We start from the raw sequence: 26,405 nt of genomic DNA on the forward strand, positions 1-26,405 counted from the left end.
TGAAACCCCATCTCTACTAAAAATACAAAGATTAGCTGGGCGTGGTGGCACACACCTGTAGTCCCCGCTACCTATGAGGCTGAGGCAGGAGAATCTCTTGAACCTGGGAGGCAGAGGTTGCAGTGAGCCAAGATCCCACCACTACACTCCAGCCTGGGTGACAGAGCAAGACTCTGTCTCAAAAAAAAGCAGTGTAAACTATAGTTCAACTAAGATTTTCCTGAAGATATTTCCAACTAACATGATGATATCACTTGGGAGTTCATTCTATCCCAAGGTAATTTATCCTAACCCAAAATGAGATCTAAATCTACTAGTTGAGATGAATGAGTTCCCCAACCACTAATCTTCAGATCAATAATTTCACTCACCAGTGTAAGATTCTTATCTATTTTGTTCTTGGGAAACACTGGTTTCTTTATTAAGAGATTCTGGCCGGGTGCAGTGGCTCACACCTATAATCCCAGCACTTTGGGAAGCCAAGACAGGTGGATCACAAGGTTAAGAGATCGAGACCATCCTGGTCAACAAGGTGAAACACCATCTCTACTAAAAATACAAAAATTAGCCGGGCATTGTGGTGCATGCCTGTAGTCCCAGCTACTCAGGAGGCTGAGGCAGGAGAATTGCTCTAACCCAGAAGGTGGAGGTTGTGATAAGCCGAGATCACGCCATTGCACTCCAGCCTGGGTAACAAGAGCGAAACTCTGTCTCAAAAAAAAAAAAAGAGATTCTGTCTCTCCAATGTTGTTGGTGTTAAAATATTGTTTATTTTATGGTGATAGCAGATGTTAGTTTAGGTTGATGTATACGTGTGTGTATGTACACACACGTGTATTTTAAAGATCTATGAAATAAAAAAAAGTCTGAGAAACAATGTTTTAGATCAAATCCTTAGAACAAAACCTTGGAGAGCCTTTTATTTATTTTTTTTTTATTTTGAGACAAGGTCTCACTTTTTCCCCCAAGCTGGAGTGCAGTGGTGCAATCTCAGCTCACTGCAACCTCTGCTTCCCAGTTTGAAGCGATTCTCATGTCTCAGCCTCCCAAGCAGCTGGGACTACAGGCACGTACCACCGCACCCAGCTAATTTTTGTATTTTTTGGTAGAGACAGGAATTGTAAATGTCACAATTTTCTAGGCAAGAGCTTCTCAAGGTAATAATCAACATTGAGCTCTTTTGCGATAGAGGGCTTTTTTTTTTTTGGCATAGAACGGTTTCTTCATTAAAAGTATTTTCATTGGCAGGGTACAGATTACAGGCTCATGCCTATAATCCCAGCACTTTGGGAGGCTGAGGCAGGCAGATCACCTGAGATCAGGAGTTCCAGACCTGCCTGACCAACATGATGAAATCCTGTCTCTATTAAAAATATAAAAATTATCCAGCAGCGGTGGTACACACCTGTAACCCCAGCTACCTGGGAAGCTGAAGCACAAGAATCATTTGAACCTGGGAGGTGGAGGTTGCAGTAAGCCGAGATCATGCCACTGTACTCCAGCCTCAGCAACAGAGGCTCTCTGTTTCAGAGAGAGCCTCTCTCTCTCAAAAAAAAACAAACAGACCAAAAAATATATATACTTTTTTTTGCCCATTAGCACTCTGTAAAATGGTTAAGGAATAAAATTTTTAATCTGTCACTTATAAAACTGTTTAGTGCCACACAATGTGATCCTGCCATTTTAATGCTATAGGTTTATTATTTAAAACTACCTTTTTTCAGACCCTTTTTTTGCTTGCACAACTGGAAACTCAACACTCTTAAAGCTTTAAAAACTTGCAATATTAGGCTAGGTGCGGTGACTCTCACCTGTAATCCCAGCACTTTGGGAGGCCAAGGTGGGTGGATTACCTGAGGTCAGGAGTTCAAGACCAACATGGCCAACATGGCAAAACCCCGTCTCTACTAAAAATACAAAATTTAGCCAGGCATGGTGGTGCATGCCTGTAATCCCAGCTACTAGGGAAGCTGAGGCAGGACGATCACCTGAACCTGGGAGATGGAGGTTGCAGTAAGCTGAGATCATGCCACTGTATTCCAGCCTGGGCAACAGAGCAAGACTCCACCTCAAAAAAAAATTACTAAAAATATTTAAAAACTTTTTAAAAATAAAAACTTGTAATATTAATAAGCTCCAACATTTGAGCAGCTCTCTCAAGCATACTTTCTTCCTTCTGCTTTGCATTCCCAAATAGCTGCTGTGTGGTAAGTTCAACAAAGATATGCAGAATTTGCAAAGGAAACACTCTAAAGACACACAACATTCAACTTCAAATGATGTAGCACCACTGGGGACTCAAAGAAATCACAGATGCAGATAAGCCTTGGGGGCACTGACAAGCACCTGATATATTTATTTCTAAAGAGAGGATGCCAGGTGCAAACTGTGCCAAACTCAATGCAGAATCCTCCCTTATCCACAGTTTTGCTTTCCAAGGTTTCAGTAACCTGTTGGTCACCTGTGGTCTGAAAATACATGAGTACAAGTACAATAAGATATTTATTTTATTTTATTTTATTTATTTATTATTTATTATTATTTTTTTTTTTGAGACGGAGTTTCGCTCTTGTTACCCAGACTGTAGTGCAATGGCGCGATCTCGGCTCACCGCTACCTCCGCCTTCTGGGTTCAAGCAATTCTCCTGCCTCAGCCTCCCAAGTAGCTGGGACTACAGGCGCGCACCACCATGCCCAGCTAATTTTTGTATTTTTAGTAGAGACGGGGTTTCACCTTGTTGACCAGGATGGTCTCGATCTCTTGACCTCGTGATCCACCCGCCTCGGCCTCCCAAAGTGCTGGGATTATAGGTGTGAGCCACCACACCTGGCTACAATAAGATATTTAGAGAGAGAGAGACCACATTCACAAAACTTTTATCACAACATGTTGTTACAGTTGTTCTAGTTTATTATTGTTGTTGTTAATCTTTTACTGTGCCTAATTTATAAATTAAGCTTTATGATAGGCATGTATATATAGGAAAAACATAGTACATATAGGGTTCAGTACTGTCCGTGGTACTGGATACCACAGTAGTGAAACAGCCATCCACTGGGAGTTGTGGAAATGTATCCCTTCAAGGATAAGTGGAGACTTTTGTTCCTGGAGTTCCCACCTGCAAATCAAGAACCAGTGTGTGCAACGGGTAGGGATCTGCTGGCTAGATAACAATTGCTGGTTAGTGGCTGTCACCTTCAGCTACAAAGGCTAAAGTGTGGCTATCAACGTCTGCATTCTTCAACCAGTTATTTATGTTAATGCTAAAGTGACAGTTGGCCCTGAGGCATATTTATTCATCTACCTAAAAAATAAAAGTGTAAGTAAAGGGAAAACACATAAAAAGCTTAATAAAATTTGTATTGAGCATGTTATCTCCTTTCAATGTGTTATTCCTTTAAACCCTCTTTGTATCTTAACACAGAAAGATTTCATCTGGGAGCAGTGGCTCATGCCTATAATCCCAGCACTTTGGGAGGCAGGTGGATCGCTCGAGCTCAGGAGAACAAGAACAGCCTGGACAACATGGCAAAACCCCATCTCTACCAAAAAAAAAAAAAAAAAAAAATACAAAAATTAGCTGGGCATGGTGGTGCATGCTTATAGTCCCAGCTCTTCGGGAGGCTGAGGCAGGAGGATCACCTGAGCCTGGGTGACAGAGTTTGCAGCAACTGTACTTTAACCTGGGCAACAGAGTGAGACCCAGTCTCAAAATTTAAAAAAAAATTGTCTAATCTCATCTAGAATATGAGGAATTCTTTCTTGGTATTCTAATACCTTCTTCACACCCAAGATTATGGCATGCCTAACTATAATTCCTGTTTTCCTTTATCTACCTGATTAGACTTTGAAGTCCTTAAGACTTGGAATCATGAGCCTGTTATTGTTATCTCTGTAACACAGCCATCACATGCATACTTACATAGTTCATCAGTAAGTGAGGATTCAATGGATGAATGAATCTCTTGAAGATATGTTTAGTACAGACACAGTCAAAGTGACTTCTCTCTCAGTAGAAGCAGCTGCTATACTATTAAGCTATGATAGTGTCAACCAGGGATTTAGCAGACATCTTAAAGACTGAGGATACAGACAACATGCAAATGGGGGGGGTGTGTGTGTGTGTGTGTGTGTGTAGCATGTGGTTGTGTATCACGGAGCACTTTTCAGTATCCTAAGGGCTCCATCCATATTTAGCCTAGCATTGCTGCCCTATCATTCGGGCATCTTGACTGCTGAACAAAGTCTGTCCCTAATTAGACACTGACCAAAACCAAAGGAAAACCTATTCTATGGTGAGAGACTTCTCCCACATCATAATTGGTGTAATAAATATGACCTCTTTCCCAAGGTTGTCATAAAAGAGAGATTTACACGATAATAGGTACCTATGCTTGCCTGCTCCAGCTGCTTTATTCTTTTAAATGAAGTCACAGCGTTCATGTTATGAGATCACTGTGTTCCCTATCTTAGTGATAGTTCCCTATCTCAGGATTCCCTCCTCCTTCATCACTTCCCATATCCCATAAATTCCCAAACCCTATTGATTCTTCCTTATGAGCCTTGACTAATTCTCTCCATCATATCTTTATAATGACCAATAAGGCCCTACATGCTCAGATCCCTTTTTCTCTCTGACCTCATTATTCTCCCTCTCACCTACTCCCCGCGAGCCCCACTGGCCTCCTCACTGTTCTTCCAACACACCAGGAAATCTCTCATCTCAGACCTGTGCAATTCTAGTTTTTTTCTGCCTAGAATGCTTTTCCCTCAGATATCCACATGGCTTGCTTGCTTCTTCACTTCATTCAGATGTTTCCTTCTCAGTGACGCCTTCCCTAGTCACTCTATTATAAAACCATTCCCCACTTAACACTCTCTTATTCCTCTTCCCAATTTGTTTTCTTCTCTTGCAATTATCACTATCTAAACATAGTATGTATTTACTTAAGTAGTATCTTTCTCCCCACTAGACTATAAGTTCCATGAGGGCAGAGTTCTATTTGGGTCACAGCAATATCTCAAGCACTTGGAACAGCACCTAACAGAAAAAAAGATGCTGAGTACTTACTTTCTGAAAGAATAAAACTACCTCCACATCCATTGCCTCTAATCTAATTTAAACTATACATCCATTGCCTCTAATCTAATTTAAACTATCATCAGTTCTAGCCCACATTACTGTAACTGCCTTTTAATGCGTCTTTCTGAATTCAGGCTAAAACTCAAATATGTCATTCTCACTGCCTTGGGGAGAAAGTCCAAACTCCTCAACATGCCTTGTCTTTCAGAGTCTGATCCTGCATACCCCCATAGCCCAACCCTCTTTCTCTATACCATGACTATGCTCCAGCTGTTCTAAAGCATTTTAAGTTCCCCAAAGGAACTATTTTCTCTCTTACTTCTGGGCCTTCCCACAAGCTGCTCCCTCCCCTAGAACATTTTCATCATTCCCCTGGCTATCCACTCCTTCCTTAGCCTGACTCTTGCTTATCCATCACATCTTAGTATAGTCATTCCTTCCTCCAGGAAACCTTCCACTACCCTCCAAGGCTGGGTTAAGCATACCTTCTGTGTGCTCACAGAGCACACATGTGTACTTTCCCTTAATCAGCATCTACCATGCTGCACTGTAACTGCCTGTCTGCTTGACTGTATCCCAATTATAACAAACCTAAAGGAGACGTGGTGCCAAGAACAGAGCAGTTACCTAATAAATTTTGTTAAATTAAAGAACTGAATGAAAAAACAGATAACATTCTACTTCAGTGTCCTCTCTGGCAAATTATTAGTTGCTATGTCTAAGATTCTTTTTACATACGTAGGTGAAAAAATATTCTGATAAAAACCGAGAAAGCTAGGCCAGGCATGGTGGCTCATGCCTGTAATCCCAGCACTTTCTGAGGCTGAGGTGGGTGCATTACGAGGTCAGGAGTTCAAGACCAGCCTGGCCAAGATGGTAAAACCCCGTCTCTACTAAAAATGCAAAATAATTAGCTGGGTGTGGTGGCAGGCACCTCTAATCCCAGCTATTCAGGAGGCTGAGGCAGGAGAATCGCTTGAATATGGGGGGACACAGCAGTGAGCCAAGATTGTGCCATTGCACTGCAGCCAGCCTGGGCAACAGAGTGAGACTCAGTCTCAAAAAAAAAAAGAGAAAGCTAAAGTATTTTTCGAGTTCAAAAAATAAGACAAAGCTTTCTGATCAAAGAAAGTACTTTAAACCATGATGAAAGGGTCCTAAAATAAACTAGAATACCAATGGAAATAGTTGCAGACAATTTAAAAACAAAGCGTTTAATCTGTCTAAATGTTGTATATCCTAGAATACTTAATATATTGGCAAGGACCACTAGCTAATAGTCCCATTTACGGAAGACTCTTATGAATTAGTGGACCTAGACAACGAACATCAACAGCTACTCAACACAAAGGAAAAAGAGAGACATACAGATATTATGTACTTCCTGATGGAAATATACACATTTATTTCTTCCACCAGTGTATCTGATACCACTGGGATACAGTCACCAATATTCAGACTGGAGGAAACTCTACAAGATCAATGACTTAGTTTCTTTTTTTTTTTTTTTTGAGATGGAGTTTCGCTCTTGTTACCCAGGCTGGAGTGCAATGGCATGATCTTGGCTCACCACAACCTCCGCCTCCTGGGTTCAGGCAATTCTCCTGACTCAGCCTCCTGAGTAGCTGGGGTTACAGGCACGCATCACCGTGCCCAGCTAATTTTTTTTATTTTTAGTAGAGATGGAGTTTCACCATGTTGACCAGGATGGTCTCTATCTCTTGACCTCGTGATCCACCCACCTCAGCCTCCCAAAGTGCTGGGATTACAGGCGTGAGCCACTGCGCCTGGCCCGACTTAGTTTCTTTAAGATATAGTTTGCAATGAGAAAGAAAGAGAGGAGGGAGATGAGGCAGATGAGAGAAAGATAATCAACTAATTACAACATCTGAATTTTACTGGAATTTTAATTCAAATCGGCAAACTATTTTTTAAATGAGATAAATGAGGATATTTGAACACTGACTACTAGATATTTGATGATATTAGGAAATTACTATCAGTTTTTATAGGTTTGATAATTATTTTGGTTGTTTTTTTTTTTTTTTTTAAGAACTCATCGTAATCCTAGCACTTTGGCAGGCCAAAACAGGCAGATTGCCTGAACTCAGGAGTTCAAGACCAGCCCGGGCAAGATGGTGAAACCCCATCTTTACTAAAATAGAAAAAATCAGCTGGGCATGATGGCAGGCGACTGTAATCCTAGCTACTCAGGAGGCTGAGGCACGAGAATTGCTTGAACCCAGTAGGTGGAGGTTCCAGTGAGCCAAGATCATGCCACTGTACCCCACCCTGGACAACAAAGTGAAACTCTGTATCCAAAAAAAAAAAAAGAACTCATCTTGGCCAGGCATGGTGGCTCATGCCTACAGTCCCAGCCTTTAGGAGAACAAGGCAGGCAGATCACCTGAGGTCAGGAGTTTGAGACCAGCCTGGTCAACATGGTGAAACCCTGTCTCCACTAAAAATACAAAATTAGCTAGGCATGGTGGTGCACACCTGTAATCCCAGCTACTCAGGAGGCTGAGGCAAGAGAATCACTTGAACCTGGGAGGCAGAGGTTTCGTCGGTGAACCACGATCGCCGCCACTGTACTCCAGCCTGGGCAACAAAGTGAGACTCAAAAAAAAAAAAAAACTCATTTTTTAGCATCATATAATGACATTTATGGATAAAACAATGTAATGTCTAAAACTTGCTTCAAATCAATCCAGGAGTATGGTAAGGAAGAGGAAGAAGGTATAAATAACAGTTTGAAATTTTACATAATATTTTTTTAATTGTGGAAAGCAGAGTTCAGTTTAGACAAAAGACAAGTGGAGTCTTTGGTTTTCTTATTAGTTTTATTTACTTAAAAAATAAAACCAATATAAGCATAGAACATTAAAAATCTATGAGTACTCTCCCTCCGCTTTCTGCCTCTAGTAGCCTCTCTAGAGGTAACTACTGTTAATTGAGCATCCTTCTGGGGCACATTTCCAGGAATATTTTATGCATTTAGAAATATAATGCTTAATATAAGTTGTATCCTATATGTTATTCTAAGTTTTTTTTTTTAACTTAATATATCTTGGACATTTTCCCATATATCCAGCTTTACGTCACTCTTTTTAAAAACAGTAGCATATCCTATGATATGGATGGCATAATGTATTTAACTAGCCCCCACGAGAGGAGAATTATGCCATTTTTGGCATATAGAGATGGTTGAGTATATATCATAGGACACTTAAACAAGTACATCTATTGCTGTGTCAAAGGATATATGCATTTAAATTTTGGCTAGAGATCATCAAACTGGCCTCCAAAAGGTTACACTAATTTATACTTCCCCGTAATTACCCACCAGTAGTATTTGAGAATGTATTTCTCCAAGACTGGAGACTGATATATCTTAAATATGTTTCAATAGGACATTTGAAAAATAATATATGCATATATTTTGTTTGTACATCTTTAGTTACAGTGAATATTGATCTATTTTTTCTTTTTATGTGAACTGTCAATTCGTGTCTTTTATATTGTGTTCTCACCCTTGTAAAATTGATTTGTAAAAATATTTTGTGTTTTAATGAAATCAGAGTACGTGCTTTCAAAAGGAAAAGATGGTCCTCAAACTACAGATTTAAAAATACTAAAAGATCAGCTTAAAAATAAAAGTACAGCCAGCCGGGTGTGGTGGCTCACGCCTGTAATCCCAGCACTTTGGGAGGCCGAAGTGGATGGATCATGAGGTCAAGATATCAAAAACATCCTGGCCAACATGGTGAAACCCCAGCTCTACTAAAAATACAAAAAATTAGCCGGGCATGGTGGCACGTGCCTGTGGTCCCAGCTACTCGGGAGGCTGAGGCGGTAGAATCGCTTGAACCCAGGAGGTGAAGGTTGCAGTGAGCCGAGATTGCACCAATGCACTCCAGCCTGGTGACAGAGCAAGACTCCACCTCAAAAAAAAAAGTAAATAAGAGTACAGCCAGGCATGGTGGCTGACACCTGTAATCCCAGCACTTTAGGAGGCTGATGCAGGAGGATCATGAGGTCAGAAGATCAAGACCATCCTAAACAACATGGTGAAACCCCATCTCTACTAAAAGTACAAAAAATTAGCCAGGTGTGGTGGCATATGCCTGTAGTCCCAGCTACTCAGGAGGCTGAGGCAGGAGAATCGCTTGAACCTGGGAGGCGGAGGTTGCAGTGAGCCAAGACTGCACCACTGCACTCCAGCCTGGACAACAGAGCAAGACTCCGTCTAAAAAAAAAGAGTACATTATTACCTCTAGGAAACAATGTGATTTAATGAACTCAGTTTTTTAATACTGTATGATGTGTTTACAGCACAATCAGACAAATATTAAAAAACAAAGGAATACAGAAGATATGTTAGATGTTCCTATCTTTAAGTAACCATGAAATTCACACTTAATATTTCTTTCTTTCTTTCTTTTTTGAGACAGAGTCTCACTCTGTTGCTCAGACTGGAGTGCAATGGTGTGATCTCGGCTAACTGCAACCTCCACCCCCCAGGTTCCAGTAATTCTCATGCCTCAGCCTCCCAAGTAGCTGGGATTACAGGCATGAGCTACCACATCCAGCTAATTTTTTTTTTGTATTTTATGTTTTGTATTTTATTAGAGATGGGGTTTTTCCAGGTTGGCTCCACATACCTCTGAAGGAAGAGGTAAGGTATAAGAAGATACCCCCCAACAACGAAAAAAAAAAAGAGTTTGGTTAATGTCTTCATAAAGATCTCTCACAATTTCCCTGTTCTCAGCCCTCAACAGTCAAATGACCCCCTCTCTCACTTTTATAGAAGACTGGGGTTTTATTTGAACCTTACACATTCTTGACTATAAGAGGCACAGCTGATGATGGGGTGCCAGCAGGTAGCAATGCTGAATGAACAAGCAACAGTCATTTAGTTTTTCTGATTAAAAATCTCCTTTTACACTTTCAATGAAGGGAAGGCCAAAATGCTACCCAATTAAAAAAAAAAAAAAAAAAGCTTCTATTAAAGTGTATTTTAAAATTAAAATAATCTTTGGAAAAAATTTTAGGTCATTCACGTTTTAAATGTCAGTTTCTTTTTCCATTAATATTCTAATGGCATTTCAATTGTCAGTACTTAGAAATGGCTAAAGTTAGTGAGTGATAAGACAGACATCTAGCCAGTGAGCAAAGAATCTGACAGCCATATTAGTTAACCTTCAAGTCAATATTAAGTGACTCAATCTAATGAGCCAAGTAATCTCTTTTTGTATAAAAGTCTATTAAATAAATTACAGGATTTTGGAAGCAACTCACCAGGCAAAGAAAATCTCATGCATTTAAGAATATTTTTCTTCAAATAATAAAAAACAATTAGAATAAATTTAACATCCACTGGTATCTCATTTTCTTTATTTCTTCACAAAACTGGCATTGACTTTGAAAGCAAAAGAAAGTTAAATCAACCACAAGTGTAACTAGATAGGCCCATCTTTATTGCCATATTGGTGTTCCACATAAAATTTGAAAAATCCTAAACCATGGGATGCCTTTGTTGTGTTTTTATTTTTGGAGATCAAGTCACACTATATTACCCAGGATGGTCTCAAACTCCTGGGCTCAAGCAATCCTCTACCCTCTGCCTCCCTAAATACTGGGATTATAAGTATGAACCACCAGGCTCAGTTTTTTTTTTTTTTTAGAGACAGGGTCTTGCTCTGTTGCCCAGGCTTGAGTACAGTGATGTGATTATGGCTCACTGTAACCTCAAACTCCTGGGCTCAAGCCATCCTCCTTCTTCAGCTTCCTGAATAGCTAGGACTACAGGTGCATGCCACCATGCCTGGCCTTTTTTTTTTTTTTTTCCCCAGAGACAGGGTCTCACTATATTGCCCAGGCCGTTCTAGAACTTCTGACCTCAAGCAATCCTCCCACCTCAGCCTTCCAAAGGATGGTGCCTTTTTTAATAATTGAAATTCATAAAATGTCAAGCCACTCTATCCTCAGCACTGAGCCACTGAGACACACTAATGCTATCAACTCTGAGAGTCCCCTGAAGAGGGAGCTGTCTAGGGCAAAGAACGTAAAGGCTAAAATGGAAGCTGTTAATAGCATGTAAGCTCCATGACGGTAGAGTTTTGTTTTTTTTTTTTTTTTTTGCTTTTATAGAACAGGGCTAGAACATAGTAGGTGTTCAGTTAATACTGCAAAACAAAAGGCTCAGGCCAGGTGAGGTGGCTCATGCCTGTAATCCCAGCACTTTGGGAGGCCGAGGTGGGTGGATCACCTGAGGTTGGCAGCTCAAGACCAGCCTGATCAACATGGGGAAACCCCATCTCTACTAAAAATTCAAAATTAGCCGGGTGTGGTAGCACATGCCTATAATCCCAGCTACTCAGGAGGCTGAGGAAGGAGAATGGCTTGAACCTGGATGGTGGAGGTTGCAGTGAGCTGAGATCATGCCATTGCACCCCAGCCTGGGCAACAAGAGTGAAACTCCATCTCAAAAAAAAAAAAAAAAAAATGCTGAAAGAACATGAAAGGGCCTGTCCAAAGTTGGGAGCAACTCATACAAACATTCCAAGTTTGCCGAGTTTGGTACATATCAGTGGGAAAGGGCATCATGACTTTCTGGTCCACACTGGGATCATTACAATGTTCTGAGATAGAAACAAACCACAGTGCTTATCACAGCAAATCTAATAAGAAGAATGGCCTTATTTTACATTTTTAAAATCTTTTTAACGTCTGGGTTAAGGAAAAGAGCTGTATTCTCCTATCTACTTCTGCCTCCAGTCAGTTGCACATTATGTAGCCTTCAGAAAACTTAATTGTACATTCATAAGATAATGAGGGTGGAAATTCTAGTATTGTTATGAAAATTGTTTTAACTTCCTCAGTCCCTGAAAGGGTTTTGGGGGGCCCCTAGATCACTCTTTAAGACATTGTTTTAAAAAATATGTATACTAAGGGCCATAACTTTGATCAATATTCAGAAGAGATTCTCAGGTAAGGGAAAGGCATAAAAAAGATGGAGAAAAAGAGAAAAACATCACTGACTACATGCAACCACACTTACAGGAAGGCCAAGACATTTTGTTAGCGTACTTGTTACTTTAACTGTCGCTTACTCTGTACTTCACCATATTTTAACAAGAAATGAATTGATATTTCAAGAGAAAAAAAGCCAGACCCCAGAACAAAAACCACATACTACAATTCCTCCTAGTTCCTATATAAATGTCAATTGTTAATGCGAATTTACTCTTTAGGCCATCACATTCTAATTATAAGACCCATAAGTCACTTTTCTCCTGGCTTTCCTTCTCTTGTACAACTTTCTGATGACTGTCACTCAAATAATATTTAGCAGGACAAAAGAGAAATTTCCAATTATCAATCAGTTCCAAACTGCTGCAGAGCTCAGTCTTTCTGTCTGCATGCTTCCATGAATAGCGGCTAAATGGAAATGGACAAATCAACTCTAATCCTTTCTAAACATACATTGTTCTTTAGCTAGTTAGGTGATTTCTGTCTACTATAAATGATTATCATGAAGCAAAATAGCTATATTCACGTGAGCATGGTCAAGAAAAATAATTATTTATGAATAATCATCTCATGTCATCATTTTTCCCATACTTAAGAAGATACATGATTTCAAATTTTCCTTCACACAGGCAAACCAAAAAAAATAGTTACAGTGACTTTTTCAGGAGATACTTGTTTTTTATGTCTTATTTAAATTCTCACTACCCTAGTAAACCTTCTAAGAGTCATTAACTAGGCCAGCACTCCCCTGGTCAATAACATAGGCCTAGGTTTAAATCCTGAAGCTGCCGCTTGCAATGTGACTTTGGGAAATTACTTAATACGGCACCTCACTTTTCTCAGCTTTAAAATGAAGACAATAACAGTATCTGCCTCATAAGTGAACGACAGGATTAAATGAGATAATGAATAAATGAGCAAAGCATTCAAAACATTGCCTGACACACAATACATACTAGTAAATGTTAACTTCTGTTTTTATTTATTTATTTATTTAAATGTTTTTTGAGATGGAGTCTCACTCTGTCACCCAGGCTGGTGTGCAGTGGCGCAGTTTCAGCTCACTGCAACCTCCGCCTCCAGAGTTCAAGTGATTCTCCTGCCTAGCCTCCTGAGTAGCTGGGATTACAGGCACATGCTACCACGCCCAGCTAATTTTTATATTTTTAGTAGAGATGGGGTTTCACCATGTTGGTCAGGCTGGTCCGGAACTCCTAACCCTCATGATCCACCCGCCTCAGCCTCTGGAAGTGCTGGGATTACAGGCATGAGCCACCACGCCCGGCCTGTTTCTATTATTTTTTTCTTTTTAAAAAATTTTTAACACTGAGATAACAGGAAACAATAAAAATAGATGACTGTTTCTAAGTGCCCTTCCTTTTTAAAGTAGTTGTTTATACCACCTAAGAAAGTGCTGACAAGCCATAAAAACAGTATCAAAGATACATTCAAAACTACTATGATTCTAGCCCAGGTACAGTGGTGAGCACCTATAGTCCCAGCTACTCATGAGGCTCAGGCAGGTGGATCACTTGAGTCCAGGAGTCAAAGCCCAGCCTAGGTAATATAGCAAGACTCTGTCTCTTTAAATTAAATAAAAAATAAAATAACTACTATAATCCTGTGTGCAAAAATTAAAAACACCTCAAGCTGGGTACAGTGGCTCATGCCTGTAATCCCAGCACTTTGGGAGGCTGAGGCGGATGGATCACTTGAGGCCAGGAGTTCAAGACCCACCTGGCCAACATAGCAAGATCCCATCTCTACTAAAAATACAAAAATTAGCTGGGCATGGTGGCACACACCTGTAATCCCAGCTAGCTGGGAGGCTGAGGCACAAGAATTGCTTAAACTTGGGAGGTGGAAGTTGCAGCGAGCCAAGACTGCACCACTGCCCTCCAGTCTGGGCAAAAGAGCAAGACTCTGTCTCAGAAAAAGAAAAGAAAAGATAAGAGAGGAGAGAATAGAAGAGAAAAAGAAAAGAAACTCAGGAAGACACGCCCTCCAAAATAGACTGACAGAATCACAACACAGCATTTGACATAGCTATCTAGAAACAAGAGAACTGTGTAACCTGCTTTGACAAGATACTTTTACAGGCAAGATGAACCTATGTTAGGCTGAAGATGGTTGTTTACTCATATATAACTATAAGCATCATATACACCATAAGATACACAGTAAAAGGTAAAGGTATAGAACTTCATTCTCATACATAGTCTAGCAGCATAGTCAGAGATGAAGCCAAAAAGAAAACTTTTCATGAAAAAAATTGAAAACCTTTTGCCACCACGGTTAACCTTATCTGAGATGGTTTTACTCTTGGAATGTATCAGAGAAAAATTCATGTGGTTGGTCCATAAAAATGCTAACTGGGATACATATGAGAATTATAGCTAACATTTACTGAACACTTACTTGGTTCCAGACATTATTTCAAGTTTTTTTTAATATGGATTAACTAATCAATTGCTATGAGATAGCATTTTATTGTCCTCACCTTATTTCCAAGGAATTGAGGCACAGAGATAACATGCACAAATGCCAAGTTAATAGTGACTGGTTAAAAACAGTGTGGCTCCAAATCCATGTTTTTTAACCTCTAGGCAAAGAAGGTGGCACAAATGCATGCCATATACTTAATAGATGCCGGGAGAAGGATAAGATTCAGGTAGCAGATTATAGTTATCTGTTATAAATTATTGATATCAGTGTATAAACTTGTATAATTAAAAAAACTTTTATATCTCATAAACTTAGTCAAATCTTTTATTGGGCTTTCTGTAAAATTCTTTTTTTTTGAGACAGAGTCTCACTCTTGTCGCCCAGGCCAGAGCACAGTGGAACAACTTCGGCTCACAGCAACCTCTGCCTCCTGGGTTCAAGCAATTCTCCTGCCTCAGCCTCCTGAGTAGCTGAGATTATAGGCATGTGCCACCACGCCTGGCAAATTTTGTATTTTTAGTACAGACAGGGTTTCTCCATGTTGGTCAGGCTGGTCTCAAATTCCTGATCTCAGGTGATCCACTCGCCTCAGCCTCCCAAAGTGTTGAAATCACAGGCGTGGGCCACCATACCCAGCCAGAATTCTATTTTTTTAAAAGAGGGTCTTGCTCTGTTGCCCACACTGGAGTGCAGTGAAATAATTATAGCTCATTGCAGCCTCAATCTTCTGGGCTCAAGTGATCCTCTCACCTTAGCCTCCCAAGTAGCTTGCCACAACACCTGGCTAATTTTGTTTTGTTTCATTTTTGTTTTTTGGGTTTTTTGTAGATCTGGGTTCTTGCTATGTTGCCCAGGCTGGTCTAGAATTCCTGGTCTCAGCCAGGTGCAGTGGCTCACGCCTGTAATCTCAGCCCTTTGGTAGGCAGATTCCAGCACAAGGCAGGCAGATCATTTGAGGTCAGGAGTTTGAGACCAGCCTGGCCAACATGGTAAAACCCAGTCTCTACAAAAATGCAAAAATTGGCCAGGCGTGGTGGCAGGTGCCTATAAGTCCCAACTAGTTAGATGGCTGAGGCAAGAGAATTGCTGCCACCCGGGAGGCAGAGGTTGCAGTGAGCTGAGATCACGATACAGCACTCCAGCCTGGGCAACAGAGCAAGACGCTGTCTCAAAAATCAATCAATCAATTAATTAATTAATTAAAGAATTCCTGGCCTCAAGCCGTCCTCCCACCTCAGCCTCCCAAAGTGGAATTCAATTTGATTACCACCAGACACACATTTTGTACTTGCTCAAATGAACAGAACACCCATGGTGAGACAAACATCACAGCAACTCACAGTATTTGGAGAAAAAGAAGGGGTAGATAATTACTCTTGACAGATTATGACAGCTATGATCTCTATCTTACCACCAATAAGTTTTAAGACTTATCCTAGACTTGTTTTAGTATGGTTGCTGGTCTCTAGGTACCATTTTAACTTAAAATATGCCTGTGTCCCCTCTTAGCTTAAGTTAATTCATGGTACTAAAAAACTCACAAGGTTAAGATGAAAGCAAGCAGTGAAAGTTCAGAACAGGGTAAGACAAACAGTGACTGACCAATTATCCTCATAGTATGCCAACCTCAGCCACACATAATACTAGTTCTATACAAAACTTTCATTAATAATGTTTTATTACAGTTTTTATTTCTTACCCATTAAACAAGTTTTTTCCATCTTCTTCCATATTATTCCACAGTCACTGGTTAGGTTTCCTCTATCACCTACAAGTGGGAAACAATCTGTAAGGCTGAGCTAATACATAGCAAAAAAAAAAGCAACTTCATGAATTATAATTACAAATTCAAAAAATGAGTACATTACATGCATTAAACTCCCTACAAGTCCTTAAAACTGATGTAAGAGTGAAAACAAAATGGCCGGGGGTGGTGGCTCACGCCTGTAATCCCAGCACTTTGGGAGGCTGAGGTGGGTGGATCACCTCAGGTCAAGAGTTCAAGACCAGTTTGGCCAACATGATGAAACCCCATCTCTACTAAAAATACAAAAAAAATTAGCCAGATATGGTGGCGGGCCCCTGTAATCCCAGCTACTCAGGAGGCTGAGGCAGGAGAATCACGTGAACCTGAGAGGCAGAGGTTGCAGGGAGCCAAGTTCCAGCCACTGCACTCCAGCCCAAGCCACAAGAGCAAAACTCCATCTAAAAAAACAAAAAAGTGAAAAAAACCGTGATCTTTTTCTTTAGCTAAGAGTGACCAAAGAGTCAGTCGCTTACGGGTAGAGTGATCTATAAATGGAAGTATTAAAAGTTTACTTGCTGAAAAAATGCACTTCTGCATTTGTTTTAGGTCTTAAAAATTACAAATTATGGGCCGGGCGTGGTGGCTCAAGCCTGTAATCCCAGCACTTTGGGAGGCCGAAGCGGGTGGATCACAAGGTCAAAAGATCAAGACCATCCTGGTCAACATGGTGAAACCCCGTTTCTACTAAAAATATAAAAAATTAGCTGGGCATGGTGGCGCGTGCCTGTAATCCCAGCTACTCAGGAGGCTGAGGCAGGAGAATTGCCTGAACCCAGGAGGCGGAGGTTGTGATGAGCCGAGATCGCGCCATTGCACTCCAGCCTGCATAACAAGAGCGAAACTCTGTCTCAAAAAAAAAAGAAAAAAAAAAAATTACAAATTATATTTTTCTGAAACTGTCAGAAAAAAACACACAAATTCATGGTAACAAAAATACTCAAGTATCGAAAGCTAAAACTATTTTTGCATAAGTGAAATATATAATAACACAAGATGACATGAGGTGACTCTTTTGTGCTAAGTGGGTTTATCATCTATATGTAAGCGGCATGCTTCTTTAAAAGCAGTGTATATTCTGTACATAAGGACATTATATTAGCCAAAGACATCTAGAGTTTATGATTTGGACAAATTACATGTATAAGCATGTTTAAGGTTTCTGACACTTTATTAGGAAGCAGGACTCAATAAAGCTTAAGATCAGCAAGCTGGGCCACCATTGTAAGAGGAAAGAAAATTCCCTATTGCGTCATCCTAACAGCTAACACAAGAATTCCTCTCGGAAGAAACTTTCTTTAAGAAAATAAGTTCCCATAATATGGGCCCCCATCACTCATGTCCAGTCCCCTTGGAGTGGGTGGCTGTCAAGATCCTAGAATGGTTATCAAGAAAGGGAAATTGGTCTGCATTAGACAGGAAAGAATTTGGTTTTATATCGCTGAAAGGAATGGGCAGAAGAATGAGGAGAAGAGGGAAAGAATAAGAAAAGAGTTAGTATAATGGAGCAAAGCTAGGATTAGGTGGAGGTGAAGCTCTTGGGTCAAGGGAGGTCTGAAAGATTTTAAGAACAGGAATATTTTACTAGGAAAGTTGTTTGCATTAATGCAAAGAAAGGATCACTCCAACTCTATTTTGCCCCCTTTCTTCAGGTAGGTACACGAAATCTGCAAATGCCCTGTGTGAATAGGGCCTTTCTGAAAATCAAAGAGGGAGCCAAGTTTCACATGTGGGTGCACTATGGTGTGAATCAGTGGTACGAGACAAGAAAGTAAGTCCCAGGAGGCAGAAAAGGTTACAAGATCATGAAATCCAGCAAATATACAAATATTTTTAGGGAGAGTTTACAACTTCTAGTTCTAGGTTGGGAGTTCTGAGGCAACCGTATCCATTAAAAGCTAAGCTGACACTTCGCATCCATAAAATGTCCCTCTTTCCTATCCAAATGACTCTACTTTCAATATAAGAACACCAAAACATTTTAAGTTAATTACATTTAAATCCAAGTTATTCTAATTAATTTGAGATGCTCCCCAAAAGCTGACTATAATAATCAGTTCTACACTAAGCAGCACCTAGGACATGTATACAACCATATGGAGTTTAAGTTTAAACCCCTAGGAAACAGTTATCTTAAAAAATGTGAAGAGGAACAACTTCAATAATTATGATGCTGATCTTGAAAACCAGGAAATTAGGCTGGGCCTGCTGGCTCACTCCTGTAATCCCAGCACTTTGGGAGACCGAGGTGGGCAGACCACGAGGGCAGGAATTCAAAACCAGCCTGGCCAACACAGTTATATCCCCTCTCTACTAAAAATACAAAATTAGCTGGGTGTGATGGTGCATGCCTGTAATCCCAGCTACTCGAGAGGCTAAGGCAGGAGAATCGCTTGAACCTGGGAAGCCAAGGTTGCAGTGAGCTGAGATCAAGCCACTGCACTCCAGCCTGGGCAACAGAGCAAGACTCCGTCTCAAAACAAAAAAGAAAGAAAGAAAACTGGGAAATTAAAATAAATCAGCTCAATGCTGAAAACTATTAATAAGATCCCATACATTCAAATATGTTCTATATCTGTATCATTTACACTACCTCAATATACTTTTAAATGGGTGGGAAGTGAAATTACAGATATATAAAACAAATCACTACAGTAGAAACTAAAAATGTGGATGACATCCCTTTAAATGGTCATTAGAAAGGAAGTTCCTGGCTAGACGCAGTGGCTCATGCCTGTAATACCAGGACTTTGGGAGGTCAAGGCAGGCAGATCACAAGGTCAGGAGATCAAGACCAGCCTGGCCAACATGGTAAAATCCCGTCTCTACTAAAGATACAAAATATTAGCTGGGAATGGTGGCACGCACCTGTAGTCCCAGCTACTCAAGAGGCTGAAGCAGGAGATCACTCGAACCCAGGAGGCAGAGGTTGCAGTGAGCCGAGATAGAGCCACTGCACTCCAGCCTAGGCAACAGAGTGAGACTCCATCTTAAATAAACAAATGAATAAATAAATGAAGTTCCCAAAGTCAGGAGGGCATACTCCAAGCTTACCTATTAGTGAAACATGCTGAACTCTCAGGGGCTGTCTGGCTCATGCAAGAAAAGAGCACATGATGTGGAGTAACAGAAACCAGTTATCATCATGGTGTCCATTTATTACAAGACCTTCCTTAACTTCTCTGAGCCTGTTTTCTAATCTACTTCACAGCACTTGTGTAAGGATTTATGAGAACCAATTAAATGAGAACCAATTAAAATACCAGTGCATTGCCCGGCACATAGCTGATGATCAACAAATACTTAATTTCCTTCCTTTGTCTTTCTACCTTTAGTTTAGAGCAATTTCCAGGGCTTAAAAAGAAGAAAATCCATTCTTGAAACCTTACTCAATTTACTTGTATTCTGCCAAATAATAACAAAGATGATAAGGGTGATGGCTATGATGATAGCCATTAACACTGATAACAGCATTTAATGTGTGCCAGAAATGCAGTTAACTGCTGTTACATATACTAATAAATTCAGTCCTCACAACAACTGTGAGGTAGATATTTTTATTCCAATTTTACAGATGAGGAAACCATGGCATACATAAGTTCCACAGCTAATAAGTGGCAAAGCAAGGGTACAAACCCAGGTTTCTGCTCTCCGAAAATATACCAGACTGGGAGCACTGGCTTACACCTGTGATCCCAGCACTTTGGGAGGCTAAGACAGGAGGATTACTTGAGCTCAGGAGTTTGAGACCAGCCTAGGCAACATAGGGATCTACAAAAAATAATTTGCTGTGTGTGTTGGCACAAGTCTGTAGTCCCAGCTACTTAGGAGGCTAAGACAGGAAGATCACTTGAGGTCAAGGCTGCAGTGAGCCATGTGTGACTATACCACTGCACTCTAGCCCAAGTGACAGAGTGACACTTTGTCTCAAGAATAAATAAATAAATAAATATTAATACCAAAAACTAACTTCTAGGTTAAGTCACAGCAGCAATGCCCTATCTTTGATAGCTCTCTAATATTAATGTAGTAAGGTAGGTAATGTTCAGATGACTTACCAAATAGATCTGTTATCTTAATAATACATATAAATATATTATCTATATATTTTTAAAGATATAGTTATATATTTTAAAATATATTTTATGATATAGTTATATACTTTAAGACATATTTCATATATCAAAATATTTTAATGTATATTTTATATTTTTTAAAGTTTAAAAAGTAGACCAAGAGAATATTAACATATTTAAATCAGTAAATAAATTTAACCAAGATTACATCTTTTTCAGCAAGCTCAATAACGTGGCACATTCCAAAATATAAATATTTATTAATCTATGCTGCATCTTGTCTGTAACTGCCTTCCCCTGTAAGCTCCTGGAGGACAGAAATAGCATTGCCTTACTTATTGTGACAGTAAGTAGTATCTTTGTTGTCTGAAAAAGCACCTTGTCCTTAGCAGGTGCTTCAATAAATAATGATGAAAGAATGAAGAGGCTGGATATGAAACATAGACAAAGTTCAAGACTGCCTATTAATTTCCCTTTACATTCTAAAGCACTAGCACACTACACTTATTTTCTACCACCCATCCACTCCATGATTTTACTATCAGCAAGGCCTTGCTGGATTTGTGTCTTCCTTAATCCAGTCACATTTTTAACCTATCCAAATCTATTTCAATCTATAAGCTCACATAGCAAAATGTCTTAGGATAAAAAGTCTCAAATATACAATTAGAAGATTCATGAATGAAAGCAAAACCTATTGTTATGTGACTTTATGTTTTTCAAAGTGCTTCTACACATATCCCCTCAGTGCCTCAAGATAGCTGTGAGAGTAGGCAAGGCAGTCATAAAAATCTAGGAAGCTGCATCTAATGCTGTTTTGGAGTGGAAACAGAGCCTCATCGTTACTGCCAATGAATTAATGGCTCAAAACCCGAGTTAGTTATTTTCCCTGCATTTTGGTGCAAAGTCTGTAAGAATGACATATTTTTAAGTCAATGTCGTAAATGACTTTTTAAATCATAAATGATCAGCCATCTAATCAAAGTTAAAATAGGCCAAATGTCTTGGAAGATACAAGGCAGAGGAAACTCACATAACTAAATAAAGAAAAAATTTACATGCATTTACAGCTAAATAAAGAAACCTTCTTTAAAATTTTAAGGAGACCACAATCAGCAATTACAATTAAATCTCTCTCGGCTGCTAAATTAGGAAGCCCAGCATAGGACAGTGGGACAAGAACTAAACTAGGTATCAGGAAGCCTGGGTTTCAGTCCATACTCTGCCACTGATTAATTATATTTTCTCCAGTCCCATTAAAATTTAAAATTCTAAAATTTTGTATCTATCACCCAGAGTAAATAAGAAACATATAACATTTTAAATTTCAGTGCACAACATAGAAAGCATGAACAAAAGGCTCAAGATCTGCTGACTTTACTAAAATTCAAAAGTATTAGTTTGGCATGGATTTTACCCATTTATGGCTCTCAATAACGGTTTAAGTTCAAATTCAGGCCCTCCGCACAGAAACTGCAAAACAGAGAGATTTTTCAATTCTTGTGAAATACAAAAGGTAGTAGGATTGCATTTACACATTTTGACTATGATTCAGAACAATCTAGGTGGTAATAGTGCTGTTCACTTGCCACATGAATTGACTTCTTAGAAGTTATTTATTAAAATGCTTCTTCACCATTAAACAGATTTGCAGTCTACAAAGCTGAATTATACAGTATACATGGAATGGCAACCTAGGCTGCGAGCTTCCTGGGGGAAGAGTCATTTATCATCCATTACTGTGTCCTGTTGACATAACATAGTACATGGTACAAACGGACATATTAAAATATACTGCTGGTCAAATGAATCACTGATAGAGGATTCTACCTCTCCGCTTTTTTTTTTTTTTTTTTTTTGAGACAGTCTCACTCTGTTGCCCAGGTTGGAGTACAGTGGCATAATCTTAGCTCACTGCAACCTCTGCCTCCCAGGTTCAAGCAATTCTCATGCCTCAGCCTCCCAAGTAGCTGGGATTATAGGTGCACGCCACCACATCCGGGTAACTTTCGCATTTTTAGTAGAGACTGGTTTCACCATGTTGTCGAGGCTAGTCTTGAACTCCTGGCTCAAGTGATCTGGCTACCTCGGCCTACCAAAGTGCTGGAATTACAGGCGTGAGCCACCACTGCACCAGGCCGAGGACCCCATTTTTTACATTTAAGATTATCTTAAATTTTACTTATTAGGCAATATGCTGCCTAACATTTATAAAATATTTATAAAATACTTTTTTTTAGAGACAGGGTCTCACTATGTTGCCCAGGCTGGCCTTGAACTCCAGGGCTCAAGCAATGACCTTCCCACCTCAGCCTCCCTAGTAGCTGGGACTACAGGCATGTGCCATCCCACTCAGCTCTTAAGTACCTATTTTCATTAAAAACATAATGTGGTATTTACCACTGTAAATTGCAACTTTATCATCTTCCCACACATACATTTTTGTATTAGAAGAAACGTATCATATTGTTTTAGCTTTCTTAAATAAAAACAATTTGGGATCATTACAATGATGCATAAAAGATCTAGAGTCTGACTGAAGGATGGTCAGATGCCACATTAGAAATTAGCTTCTCTTTCCAGGCTTAAATTGCTGAGCCCGCTTAAAAAAAAAAAAAAAAAAAAGAAAGAAAAAGAAAAATTTTCTTCTCTAAATGCCTGTATGGTGGTTAGATTGTGCCCTGTTGATTGTCTTCCATATGTAATAAGATACTAGATGGATCTGTTAATGTGTAAGGGACATATGAGCATGAAAGATTGAAAAAGCCTTAGATTTAGAATCAGATGGCTCAGTTTAAGGTCCAGGTTATCTACTTACTACCAGTGTGACCTTGGGCAATTCACTAATGTCTTGAGACCCCCCTACTTCCTCATTTGTAAAGGATATAACATCAGCTCTAGCCTATTCCTAAAGAGCAAAGATCAAATAAGAAGATGTGTGTAAATGCATTATAAACTGGCAAGAGCTGTACACGTGTTAGGTATTCTTTCTTTGCTACCAAAGAAAGCAGAGAATTTAGGTCATTATTCTAGCAAGAAGAAACATTGATATTCAAACATCCCAGGGGTTCTGGGGCATGCTAGGATAAAAGAGCTTCATCATTCAGGTAGAACTCAAGAATCCTAAAATGTGTTAGGTATCTGGGTCTTTATAACCTTAACTGACAGTTTAATAAGAACTAAAGAACAAACAATCTTCCCCAGATTGGGAATTCCTTCTCACCAAAAAATAACGTGACCTAAGAGCAATGGAATATATGCCTGCATTCTCCTCAGTCATCCAAGATAAACGCAAATAAAAGCAACTGAGTTTACAGAGTGGCAGTGTCAGCCACAAAAATCACCTTTTATAGAGCATATACCAGAGTTGCTACTTCATCACTCTGCTTAAATCTAATCCTGCTTTTTATAGGTCCCACATATAATAAATATTATTAATTGATAGAGTTATAGGTCCCACATATAATAAATATTATTAATTGATAGAGTTCAGTCTGCCAGCATCCATTAAAATCATTAATTCTCTCATTATCAAGCACTTCTTATAAATACTATACAACAATTTTGTCAGCAAAGCAACAATTGTAATGAGAAGACATTTTTGAATATTTATTATACTTCCTCCTAGATACCATATTGTGTGAGGTGTTTTCACATACATTTGCTCAGTTAATTCTCACAATGAGGTAGGTGTCAGTAGCATTTTACAGCACGAAACACAGAGGGTCGCATTGGTTAGGAAATGACCCAGGATCACACAGCAAGGAAGTAGCAGCACGCAGTTCAAAGATAATTGCTTTGAATTGCTGCAGTTCTAATAACCCTACAACAGTGGCAAGGAACATAAAATTTATTTAAGTAGGTTTTTTGCCTTTGGTAAAATTTAGTTAGAAGTTAGCCTTGTGCGGAGGCAGGAGGGGAAAAAAAAAGAAGTCAGCCTTGTTTGAGAAGTTACTCAACTGAATCTGCACCCATTCTACAAAAATGGTTTCTAACTTTAAACTTAGGTCAGACAGGTATGGTGGCTCATGCCTATAATGAAGGCACTTTCAGAGGCTAGGGTTGTCAGCAGTTTGAGAACAGCCTGACCAACATAGTGAGACCCTGCCTCTATTTTTTGTTTGTTTTTGAGACAGGGTCTTGCTCTGTCACCCAGGCTGGAGTGCAGTATTGTAATCATGGCTCACTGCAGCCTCAATCTCCAGGGTATAAGCTATCCTTCCACCTCAGCCTCCCAAGTAGCTCGGACCACAGGCACATGCCACCACACCTGGCTAATTTTTTTTCTTTAGTTTTATGTAGAGATAGAGGATCTCCCTATGTTAAGGGGAAGCCCAAAGCACACAAAACTGTGCTAAGACAAACCAGAGAAACTCAGAATGCCTCTGAAAGTGGGAATCACTGACAAGGCTATAAAAAGGAGAATGGGATAAAAGTCCTACCCCTAGATTGCTGCCCTGACTCCAAGCAGCTGCTGGGCAGAGGATGGAAGGTTTGTTCTCTGGAAAAATTATTAGAGAGACTCTGGACTAGGCACAACTAGGGGCAGGCCCACCAGTCTAAAAGAGATGGTGATTGAGAGAAAGTTGATATCCTGAAAGGTGAGACATCCATAGCCATTTTCCCCACTCAGCTTCCCAAATGATGCAACCAGTTTGTAAGCCTTAAGCCAATAATTGGAATATTCTCTCTGGAGATGAGCCTGGTCAAGAGAAAAGCAAGAAGAAGCACTGATATTCAAACATCCCAGCAGTTCTGCGGCAGGCTGGGATAAAAGAGCTTCATTATTCAGGTGGAATCCAAAAATCCTAAAATGTGTTGGGTATCTGTGTCTTTATAATCTTAACTGACAGTTTATGAGTATTTTTTTTTTTTTTTTGAGATGGAGTCTCGCTCTGTAGCCCAGGCTGGAGTGCAATGGCACAATCTTGGCTCACTTGACTCCACCTCCCGGGTCCCGGTTCAAGCAATTCTCCTACCTCATCCTCCCAAGTAGCTGGGATTACAGGCACGAGCCACCATGCCCAGCAATTTTTTTATTTTTTAGTAGAGACAGGGTTTTACCATGTTAGCCAGTCTGGTCTTGAACTCCTGGCCTCGTGATCCACCCACCTTGGCCTCCCAAAGTGCTGGGATTACAGGCGTGAGCCACTGTGCCTGGCCTTAACTGACAGTTTAATAAGAACTAAAGAACATCCTCAACCTCCAGGGTGCAAGCTATCCTTCCACCTCAGCCTCCCAAGTAGTCTCACAAATACTGCTAGAGGTGCCCTCTCAAAGAATATGGGTCCCTGACTCATCACCTTACAATGAAGACCACCAGTTAACTTTTAGAAGCTGCCACTCTGGCAAATCCAGCTTTCAGTTGTTAGGGGCTCACTCCTGAAGATGAGTAAAATAGCCAAAGCTATACTAAGGAAATTCCCTAAATGAAAGATCAAAACAAATGAAATGAACAAGTTAGATATTTTAAGGGAACAGAGACTGTACAGAAAGCTGAGGAAAGAACATGTTCAGAGAAGAGCTAGTCGATCTACGAAACCAAAATAGACAACTACTAAAAAGCAACATTCACTGAAAAAAGAACTCTTGAAATTCAAAAATATGACAGCATAAATATAAAAATAATTAGAAAGGTCTTAAGATGAAGTGCAAGATAACTCCCAGAAAGTAGAATAAAGAAACAAAAAGATGGGAAATAGAAAGGAAAGGAAAATTAAAGGACTCATCAGCCTAGAAATTCCAAACACAAGTAATTAAGAGTTCAAAAGAAAGAACAGAGAATACTGGGGGCAAGGAGAAGGAAGAGATTGGTTAGAATTTAAGAATTCAAGAAAATTTCCTGGAACTGAAAAGTCTGTTACCAAATTGAAAATGCCCTCCAGTGTCCAGCGTAACAGACAAAACAAGGCCTAGAATTAGTGTAATTATATTAAAACTTCAGAACATTTCCAGGGAGAA

General features: G+C 39.8%; 2 protein-coding genes across 21 annotated transcripts in view; both read right to left on the bottom strand.

The window, feature by feature from the left end:
* USP49 (ubiquitin specific peptidase 49) overlaps positions 1 to 26,405 on the bottom strand; it is a 105,946-nt gene that overhangs the window by 63,260 nt on the left and 16,281 nt on the right. For 15 of the 19 annotated variants that reach the window (XM_035295617.3, XM_054253984.2, XM_078369142.1 and 12 more), the window contains one exon: positions 16,264 to 16,332. The exons of the other annotated variants lie outside the window; for them this stretch is intronic. The gene's annotated coding sequence lies outside the window, so the exon portion shown is untranslated. The remainder of the gene's footprint in view (positions 1 to 16,263; positions 16,333 to 26,405) is intronic. 19 annotated transcript variants of the gene reach the window in all.
* LOC100406802 (large ribosomal subunit protein uL18) overlaps positions 1 to 26,405 on the bottom strand; it is a 78,329-nt gene that overhangs the window by 35,643 nt on the left and 16,281 nt on the right. For both annotated transcript variants that reach the window (XM_078369151.1, XM_078369152.1), the window contains exon 3: positions 16,264 to 16,332. The gene's annotated coding sequence lies outside the window, so the exon portion shown is untranslated. The remainder of the gene's footprint in view (positions 1 to 16,263; positions 16,333 to 26,405) is intronic.

Source organism: Callithrix jacchus, chromosome 4 (assembly GCF_049354715.1).
Source record: "Callithrix jacchus isolate 240 chromosome 4, calJac240_pri, whole genome shotgun sequence".
Classification (NCBI taxonomy): domain Eukaryota; kingdom Metazoa; phylum Chordata; class Mammalia; order Primates; family Cebidae; genus Callithrix; species Callithrix jacchus.